Source organism: Callospermophilus lateralis, chromosome 14 (genome assembly GCF_048772815.1).
Source record: "Callospermophilus lateralis isolate mCalLat2 chromosome 14, mCalLat2.hap1, whole genome shotgun sequence".
NCBI lineage: Eukaryota > Metazoa > Chordata > Mammalia > Rodentia > Sciuridae > Callospermophilus > Callospermophilus lateralis.
In genome coordinates, this window is record NC_135318.1 from 14,780,659 (window position 1) to 14,790,927 (window position 10,269).

Here is a 10,269-nt window from a genome sequence, read left to right on the forward strand (position 1 = left end):
TTCTTTGTACCTCTGGCAGAAGTGCCACATCATGGCAGGAGCATATGGTGGAGCAAGTTGCTACATCATGAACCATGAGTCTTAGCAAAGAGATAAGACTCAATTTCACATCCCCTTCAAAAGCACACCCACAATGACCATAACCCCCTCCCTCAAAGTCTCACCATCCCCAAGAATGCCACCCTCGTGACAAAGCCTTTAACACATAGGCCTTTGGGGGTCACTCATCCAAACCACAGCAGGACTCCAGCCAGCAGCCTCTCAAACACTCACTGCCCTCCTCCTTCTGTCCCCCTTTCTCTGTGATTACACCTCCTCTAGTAAGCCATCGGTGCCTTTGTGGTTGTGGCACTACCAGCCACCTCTGACAGCCAGGGTGCTCCTCTCAGGTCCTGTCTCATCTCTCCTCACCACCTCCTTGGCCCAAAGCCCTGCTGGACTCTGCTTTTGAATGGCCAAACTCTGCTGGTTCTCAGCCCTCTCCTCTCAAATGGGGAAATGGCATCGCCCACCGGCATCACTTGGAAGAGTCAGAAAAGGCAAAGCAGGTGGCACAGAGAGCACATGCTCAGAGCAGGGGCTGTTCAGGGGTGGCTTCTTCCCAACCAACAAACCACTGGGAACCGCAGCCAGTACACTGTCCCTCAAGGGTGGGTGTCGGTTCCTGCTGTAACCCCACCACGAGACAGTGAATTTACAAACGCCCCCATTGTTGCCGAAACCTTGGTCCTTGTCCCTGATGCCAATCCATTAATGAGGACAAAGTTTTGAGAAAATGGAAAAGGAAAAAAGAAGGTTTAGTGCTTTGCTAACAAAGGAGAAACACAGGGGACTCCTGTCCCAAAGGCTTTGATTCTGCCCATCAGCAGGAACAGAGGGTGACTCAAAGGCTACATTCTCTGGAGTTGTAATCTACTTGTTAATTTAGGAGATAGTCATTTCTGAGACCTTCGGATACCATCCCCAAAGTCTGGATCACTTTGTTCCTATAGTAGGTGTGTGCTCAGACAGATAACTCTGCACTAGGAGGGGAAAGAAAGGTAATCCTGTTTTCCCTGAGATTGAGGAGAGGGAGGAGCAGGGAGAGAGGAAGAGAAAGAATGTCCATTTTAAAAACAAGTTGAATGGCAGAGCAGCAAGGGTTCTATGCAAAGCATGACGTGGACCACTGTTACACCATCCGATTTTCTTATCTGGAAAGGGACAACAGTTACCTCAGAGGAGTGGTTTTCAGGCTTAGCTCCTAGAACAGAAACACCCAAAGTAGGTTATAAAGACTGGAGCCAGGGGTTACATCTCAGAGTATGGCTCAATTGCTCTAGGATCAATTGAGCATTGATAGAAGTTGGAATGTTGTAGAAGTCAATGAGTTTAAGACAGGATGGGGAAGAAGGTTTATCTTACAAAGCAGATCCCCTTATCAGGCCCTCTATGGGCCTCTCCCTATGGTCACAGTCATGCCAATTCAAATCCAGTGCTCCTAAACACAATAGAACACCCCAGGGTCCCCATAAACCTCAGCTGGAGGAGAGACATCTAGCTCTTCATATTTCTTCTCCCGGTCTTTCAATGAGAGGAGCTGGTTCATCCCCACATTAAATACAAGCTCATCATTTTCTGGCATAGACACAGACTGTCCAAGGGCTGGTTTCCCAATGTGTATAAACTCTGAAACGCTCTTTTCCCCGGATACCAAAACCCCTAATCCTCACACATACAAACAAATGTGGTCAAAGCCAGATTTACTGAAACACAAATATCTAGAAACACATTATTGAGAATGTGAATGGCCCGAGATTTTCCCCTATGCATAAGCTAGCAAATTCCCTGACTTGGTTTAAAGGACACTGGTAAAGGACATGAGATTCCTGGGTCAGAGATGAAGGACAGTTTAGTATTCACATCTATAACAGTAATGAGAATTTTAGTGCCAGATCTCCGAGCACTAATTCCACAGGGTGATGTCCAAAAGATTAGGTGATACCTCAGTTATCCTGTAGGGGAAAAACTCTGAGCTTAGGACACCTATGTTTATAATAAGCAGGAAACATGCCCACCATTCACTCAGGAGTGAGACACTGATGGTTTTTACCAAGACTGTTCATTATACAACATCCCTGAAAAGATAGTCCAGAAAAAAAGTACAGTAAGCACCTCACTTTGCAAGATGTGCAGAAATTCAAGAGATCTATGGACAACTGTCTGCTAACACTTGGGTTCACAGTCATGCATCCCAACAGTCTGACACACTCCCAGCTTGCACTCATATAGCATGTGAGCACACCTCAGCCTGCACGGAAACATGTATATTGACTCACAAGGGTCACTGTCCAACAAACATACCCAATGCTTAGAAAGTGCTTGGAAAGGGGTTGGGATGGTCCTTACCCTCCCTGTCTGAGCTGATTATGCCTAGCTTGAGTCTTCACCTCCATCCATGCTCCACACGCCTTACACACCTTGCCCTTTGAGTTCAGAAATATGATCGACTCTCTCCACTTGTAACCCACTGAGTTTAGGACAAATCTCCACAAATTTCTGACCTGGCTCTGCACCCTGGAGTCCTCATTCCCCTTCTCCTAGCCCAGCACCACATTTTTTTTTTTTAATATTTGTTTTTTAGTTGTAGTTGGACACAATACCTTTATTTTATTTATTTTTAGGTGGTGCTGAGGTTCGAACCCAGGGCCTTGCATGTGCTGGGCAAGCGCTCTACCACTGAGCCACAACCCCTGCCCCCAGCACCACATTCTTGAGCTATGCAGAAGCTTTGCACTATACTTTCTGGGCATCCACCCACCCTCTACTCACATGGGTCCCCTGTCTTAGCCTGAGATACATCCAGTACCAATCACAGGCCTGTGGAGCTAACTGTTCTCTACTCAGTGTTCCCTCCTAGTTTGTGCCTACAGAGTCCTTTGTCTCTCTGAGCTGTGATACAATAGTCATCCAAAGTTTTCAGGACTTTCTTCCCATCCTAGGCTGGGAGCTGCTGGGAAACAGGCCTTTTGTTTGACTTGTTTTGTATCAGCTGAGTGAGCCTCGGGCCAGGGCAGGGGGCCAAGGCTTAAAATGGGAGATGGTTGCTGTTAACACCAATTACAGGCCTGCCAGTAGAACAGGTTGTCTGACTTGTGGGGCTCAGAACAGAATAAAACTGTAGGGTTCCCTTGTTTCGAAATTAAGAATCACAAGGCAATGGAAGATGTAACCCTTCTAACTGGGAGGCCCAAAGGGATGCGTGAAGCCAGCCCTGACCACGGGAGCTGCCTCGTGGACTGGCGGTAACATCAGGCACCTTCATATGTCCTGTGGACCCTGTGAAGGCAAAGGGCCTCAGAGGGGAGCAACCTGCCCAAGAGAGTCTTCTGGAAGCCTTGAGTTTACATGTGGTGATCTCCCTACCTCCCTACTCCCCTTCTGCTTTCCTCCCTCCCTCCCTCCGCCCCTCCTTTCTCCTCTCTCTCACTCTCCCTCCCTCCTTCTGGGTGGAGGAGGGGCCTAACATTGACATTATCTAGTTCTTACTATTCAGTTATGAAAATTCTTTGGGCACCTACTATGAGTGTCGACCTTGCATGACCCATTGGAGTCATGCCATGGGTCCCCTGCTCCTGAGGAAGTTCCATACACACCCACACAAGAGAGGAATGGAACCCCAATTCTCTCCTCTTTGCCACTCCCCATCTGCATAATTCCTGTCCACTCATCCAAGCCCTTCCCCTTCCCTCAATTCTTCCCCTGTAGGGCTTTAAAATCTGTCACCATGACGTGTTAATGGTCAAATGACTGCAGGCAGATGCACAAGAAAGATGCAAAGAGGAGACAATGATATCAAGTCCAAAGTCAGTCCCTTGATTATACCCAGGCCTGCCACCCAGAGGGAGCTAATTTAGCGACTTCTATTTACAGAGCTGGTGGTTAGAATGATAGTTGTAGAAGCGCCTAGACCTTTATTTCATGGTTTGTTAGCTCTGAACAGTTTCTATTCACTTCCTGCCATGACAAGTGATTGAGTGTACATCTTTTGCTCAGAGCTCAGTATGCGTTGTTCCATTCGCGTCACACAGTGTCCCCTCACTGCCTGCTCCGCAAGAGGAAAACGGTTTCTGCCTCTGCTGCTCCTCAATCCCAGTCTTATGTTCTGACTTGTTTCACGGGATCAGGTGCTTTAACTTGATCGAGTGCATTAGCAAATGTATTTTACTTTATCGGCTTCTTTTACATCATCGAGGCTACAGCGTTTGCAAGCCGGACTTCTGGGCTTTGTCTTTGGTTGATGTCAAGATAGCCTTCATAGCACAGTGGTTACATAAGCTTTGTCCAGGGGAGGCCCAGGGGGAAGGAACTGTGTTTCTGAGTCACTAAACCAAAGCTGCAGGAAAAGAAAGACATGAACTTAGGGGCTAGAGAGATTCTCTCACTGCAGCCAAAGGACAAAAAAAGCACAATAATTTAAAGATCTGAATCGGCTTTATTTTCAATTCTAGAATCTCCTGACACTTCATTGCATCAAGTAGAATGAGTTTCAACAGGCTGAGCAGAGGAGGCTGGTTTTGCGGTCAGGAGTACCAGAGAAAAGCACCGGGAAGAACAAGGAGGCGATTGCAAAGTTCCTTCCTGGTGAGGCTGGAACAGTGACAGGACACAAGGAAAATAACCAAAGAGCGAACATCAGGTTATTTTAGGTTCCTTCTTTTGTGAGTGTGTAAGGATTAAAGCAGAGGGAACTTCATCATCATGCCAACAAAATTGACCTATTTGGGGAAAATTGGCTGTTCTCTCTCTAATCCTGATTTCAGGAGGTCAGATAAACAGCTTAGTTTCAGGCTGGTGATGGGGAACCTTAGCATGAATGACTCCATTTTGCTTTTAGTCTGGGCTTTGGGCCCCTGTCATTTTCATTTAACCCTGCACACGCCGGCGGCTGCACCTGCTGTGTTTGGTTGGCCTTGTATATTCCAGCAGTGGCCTGTTCAGTTCATTTATTTTCCCTGGCTGCCTCTTATTCTGCCCTCCCCGCTCCCCATTTCAAGAAGGAGCACACTCTTCTTTTCCACATTCTTATAATCGCTGGATTTTAATATTGTTTGAAGGGACCTAAATTGGCTTTCTGAGTTCCTGTGCCGTCCCTGCTGGGATTTCCTTCAGGATCCCCCTGGGTGAATTCCTCTGTTTCTTCTACCCCATAACCTCCTCTTCTTGAGATTCCTTCCTCTCTCTCTCTCTCTCTTTTTTTTTTTTTTTTTTTTGGTTCAGGGAACTGAACCCAGGGGCACTTAACCGCTGAGCCACATCCCCAGCCCCTATTTGTATTTTATTAAAGACAAGGTCTCTGAGTTGCTTAGGGCCTCACTAAATTGCTGCTCGGGCTGGCTTTGAACTCACAATCCTCCTATCTCAGTCTCTGGAGCTGCTGGGATCACAGGTGTGCTCCACCATGCCTGGCTGGGATTCCTTTTTTATTTTGCAAGTAGTATATCCTCAAATGATCTCTGTCTGAAAGGGCATTTACTTGACAGTTGTAGTCACAGGATCAGAAGCTCAAGATATTGTCCCTCTGAACCCTCTGGCCTCTGGCATCTGATATTGGATTCCCACTCCTTGCACAATGCCCATTTGTACTATCTAGAAGCCAAGATCTTATGAGCAGGTGCTTGAAATATGGCAAGAATTTTCCAGGTTCCTCTTTAAACAAAGACCCACATCTTACAGTGGGGCTCATTTTGTTTTCTTGGTTTTCTCTTTCTGGAATTCTGAATGACCAGGGCTGAGTCCTCTGGCCTGACCCTTTATGAAGGATCTGTGCTAATGATCTCTCCGGGGCCACTTTCAGGTTGTGATTTCCTTCTCTGCTCAACTATCAGTTCAGTATACAGTATCCCCATGCGTATCCACAAGGGGATGCATCCCAAGACCTTCAGGTGCCTGAAACCATGGGTAGTTCCAGCCTCTATGTATACATACCTGTGATTAGGTCTAATTTATAAATTAAATTAGGGATAACAACAATAATTAATAACCATGTAGATTACTATAACATTACACAGTTGTAAAAGTTACTTAGCACTTAGGAATTGCTTTTCTGTAGAGTCTTTCATTTAATATTTTCAGACTGGGTTGCCACGAGTAACTAAAACCTTGGAAAGCAAATCAGATAAGGGGCTATTCTGGTCTTCCTCCCATTTTCCAGAAAGTCAACAATTTGACCCCGGAAGCTCTTTGTCATGTTGACAGGAATTTCCGTGTGGATTCTCAGTGGGATGGGGAAGCTGTGCTTCTACCACCATCTGGAACAGAAAACTCCCCTCTGGAAGATTCTGGGTCCTTCTTGGAAAGAAGGAGGGTGCCACACTGGTTTTCAGGTGCCTAAGAGGGCCTAACTTCCTGTAACAGAAGCAGAGCCTTGGTATAGTCTGCCTGGCTCAGGGGCGCAGATCACTGCTGGGGCCAGAGGCTGGTGGCCTCCACAGAGTGTGTCCACAGAAGGGGTGGGGAGAGCAGTGTTTAGGAAGCAAGAGGAGAGCCCCCTGCTCAAGTGGGCTGGCAGAGCCTGGAGGAGGGAAAGTGGGCCCCAGCCTCTGTAGGAAGCTGGGCCTGACCTGGCTCTGCAGCTGCCTGACCCCAGGCTCTGCAGGGCAGAGGCCACAGGCAGCTAGGTGCCACCTACAGAGCACCTCCTCTCCTTTCAGACTTAAGATGGGTGGCTTTGACATATGGGAGCCCCTGGAAGGAGAAGAGGTGGGTGGGAAATGGCTGTGAAGGACTTTGGGCAGTGAGGGCTAAGGAAAGTCAGGGGAAGATCATGGTAGACATTGCCAAATGGAAGACAGGGCCGCTCACAATAGCCCCCTAGGTCCCCAGGGACTGACCCACGAGTGGTCCCTCTTCCCTCCTCTTTGGCTACCTGTGCCTGAGTTTTCTCATTTCCCATCCACTTGCACCATCTCTTTGAACTTCTTGGGGGTCAGTGGGGCACCGTCTGTCCGTCTCAGCTCCCTAGAGGAAGCCAACAGCAGAGATTCCCCTGCTGCCAAGTGCCCCTTTTCAGAAGTACGCAGGGAGGGGATGTGTGGGGCACTGCTTGGCATGAAGAGGGGTTATGATGAGCTCTGAATCCTGCCTGTAAGGAGGGGGCAAACCGACGGGGATGGAAAAGACACAGCGACAGCTTCAGAAGTGCACGGCTTGGGACCTGGTTCTCCTATAGTGACAGATAGACTCCTTATGAGCAAGAAGGCACTGGGCCTGTGCTGCCTGTGCCCTCCAGAGACAGGCTCAGCCTTCCAGGCTTTGAGGGAAGGGAGGGACTGCTCTGCTGGGGAGCCCACTGGCCATTTTAGAAATTGGAACTTAGGCCCACAGTGGGGAGGGGTCAGGCTTCTCACTCCAGGAATCTGCGTGAGTAGGGGGGGGCGGGTTGGGGGGGGTTGAGGGGGGTCATATCGTAGTGGCGGGTCTGAAGATAAACTGGGACAGGCAGAGTGTGGAGCGTTGCTCAGGTGGGCAGGGTCTGCAGAATGCCTGAGGCTGCCTCCCCACCAGCAGGACAGAGCAGGCTGGACAGTTGCCGAGTCCTGCGTCTTGGCTGGGGCTGCTCTAGTCAACTTCTTTGTCCAAGTTGGGAGGGGGCCAGAAAGGGCGGCTGCCCTCCTCCATCCACAGGACACCCCCATGTCCCCCAAAATAATTCTGTTCACTGCAGGGCCTCTTGGAAGCCTCCTGCCTTAGGACCCAAACCACTCCTCCAGGTAGGCTGCAGTTTGGTCCTCGAGTCCCCCACCAGCCCCATGAGGCCTGGGCTGAGCCACTGTCCCTGCATCTGTCTCTCCTAAGTACTCAGGGTAGGACTGAACCCTGCTTGGGGTGTCTCTCAGGGCTTGTGGGGCATGTGGATGAATGAATAAATGGACAGCACTGTCCCCAGGTCCCCTGCCCCCAGGCCCTGCCCAGGCCCGGTGCTGCCCTTCTCCCAGCCTTTCTCTCCTGCCCAGGAAGGCTGGTGCAGCCTCCCTTGCACCAGAGTTGAATGCCATGGCTATTTCAAGCCTGTGAATGGGTTCCTGAGGTTACAGGGAGTGTTGGAGGTTGTCTGAAGGAAAGAGAGGGGACTGACCCTGAGTCTTAGATTCCTCGGGAGTGGGTTTAAGTCTGCTCACACTGGGAGCAGCTGCCCAGGACACTGTACTAACTTTCATCTGGCAACCTGGCAAGTACAGCCAGGGCTGGAAGAAGCCACAGACCCATGGATGTTTGACAGCTTTTGTACTTTGGCACAGCCAGGCTGACTCTTAGGGACGCTTCTGTAAACCCTGAGCATAGGCCAGGAAAAGAAATAGGAATGTGGTTCCTATAGCAGCCAAGTGTCCCAGTGCTTGGGGCCAGGCCCACTTTCCCATTTGTGGTAGGCAGGAGGCAGGACCTGGAGCCATCCTCCCTACCTTGTCCCAGCCCACCGGCTGACCATCCCAACTAAGCGCCATATCGGCAGGGACGGTGGGATGAAGTTGGGGTGTCCACCAGATAGCTGTGGTGCAGTCCCCGAGGGGGTGAGGAAGCAGCTCCCAGCCTGCTCCAGGGTCGCCTTCCCATCCTGCTGCTAAGAGCTGGCCTCAGAGAGCTCTGTTCTGCAGCCATAGCAAGAATGGCGTTTTGGTGCCTTTCAAAGGCCTTGCCTGTGTTAAACAGTGAGGCAGACAGGAAAGAAACTGTGATGTACACAGACCCCTTCATTTGATGGAGGAGACTAAGGCCCTGAGAGGGGAAGGGACTCACCCAAGGTCACACAGCAGAGAATGCTGGAGTCAGAACCAGAGCCAGACTCGGCCCTTCCCCTTCCCCCGCACCTCCTGCAGGCCCCATGGTGGAGCTGCTGTGGAAGGTAGAACAGGATGCTGTGCTGTCTGTTGACTTTGACACTTCCCTGGGGACCGTGGCCGAGAGCAGCTGTAGAGGTAAGTGGTGTGAAGTGGTGACGAGGAGAGAAGGTAGAGGCTGGAGCCAGGGCTGGGCCCGTGCTGTGGGATCAGGAGTAAGTCAGGGCTCGGGGGCTCATCTGTCCCCACAAGGACAGGTGGTGTTTGGGCCCAGAGGACAGCCGTGAACTCAGAGAGAGCAGCCAGCACAGCCCACTCCTGCACCTGCTCCAGATCTCTCCAGGGCTGGGCCTGAGCTGCCTCCTCTGGGCCACCTCCCTGAACTTGCCCCACCTCGCCATTCCTCTGTGCTTCTGCCCAGCAGTCCGTCGTCCTTTGTCCTCAGTCACAACTCCAGGTCCTGCCAAGTGCCCACTCCCCTAGGAGGCTCCCAGCCTGCTCCAGGGTTGCCTTCCCGTCCTGCTGCTCAGAGCTGGCCCCAGGGAGCTCAGTTCCAGGCACTCGGAGCCCTGAGGGCAGGTACTGTGCCTGGCTCTTCTCTGTCCCTAGCGCCTGTCTCAGGGCCCACAGAGAGCAGGTGCAGATACACAGTTGCAGAATAAATGGGTGGATGGACAACTGAGGCATGAATAAAGATCATGCACACGAGAATATACTAGAACAGAGCGAAAGAAGCCTTGAAGTCCTGCCCTTGATGCCACAATGTGCCCCTTGGCTCCCCTCTCTCTCTCTCTCTCTCTCTCTCTCTCTCACACACACACACACACACACACACACACACACGCCTTTCCAGAACACTCAGAGCCACTTTGAGGATGTCATGCTTTGTCACAGCTAAATAATCCTGCTCTGAGCACCAAGCCCCTCTCTCCAAAATGCACAACTCTCAAGAGCCCTGCTGTGACCCCACAATGTTGTAAGAGACTTCTACATTTTGTCTCCTCCCCTGGCTCCTGCACTTACCTCCTGAAACTGTAGAGCCTCCCAAGTGATAATAAGTTCTCTGTCTGCTAATGAGATGACAGGCGGTAGGTCACTAGATAGGTTCAGGATGGGCCCTGATCGCCAGAAAAACCAAGACACTATTAGAAGGTTGGGGATTTCTGCCACACTCCAGCCTCAAGAGGGGAGAATGGCTGAAGGTCAAGTTGATCACCATTATGCCTACATAATGAAGCCTCCGTAGACAGCCAAAAGGACCAGTTTCCGGAAACTTCTAGATTGCTGACCGCACAGAGTAGTGTACCCACATGCTTGGCCAGACACAGCTCTTCCATCTGCCTTTCATCCGAATCCTTACAGATATCCATTATACTATATAATATATGGTAAGCGGAAATGAACTGTTTCCCTGGATTCTGAGAGCCATTCTCACGAATTAATTGAATTGGGT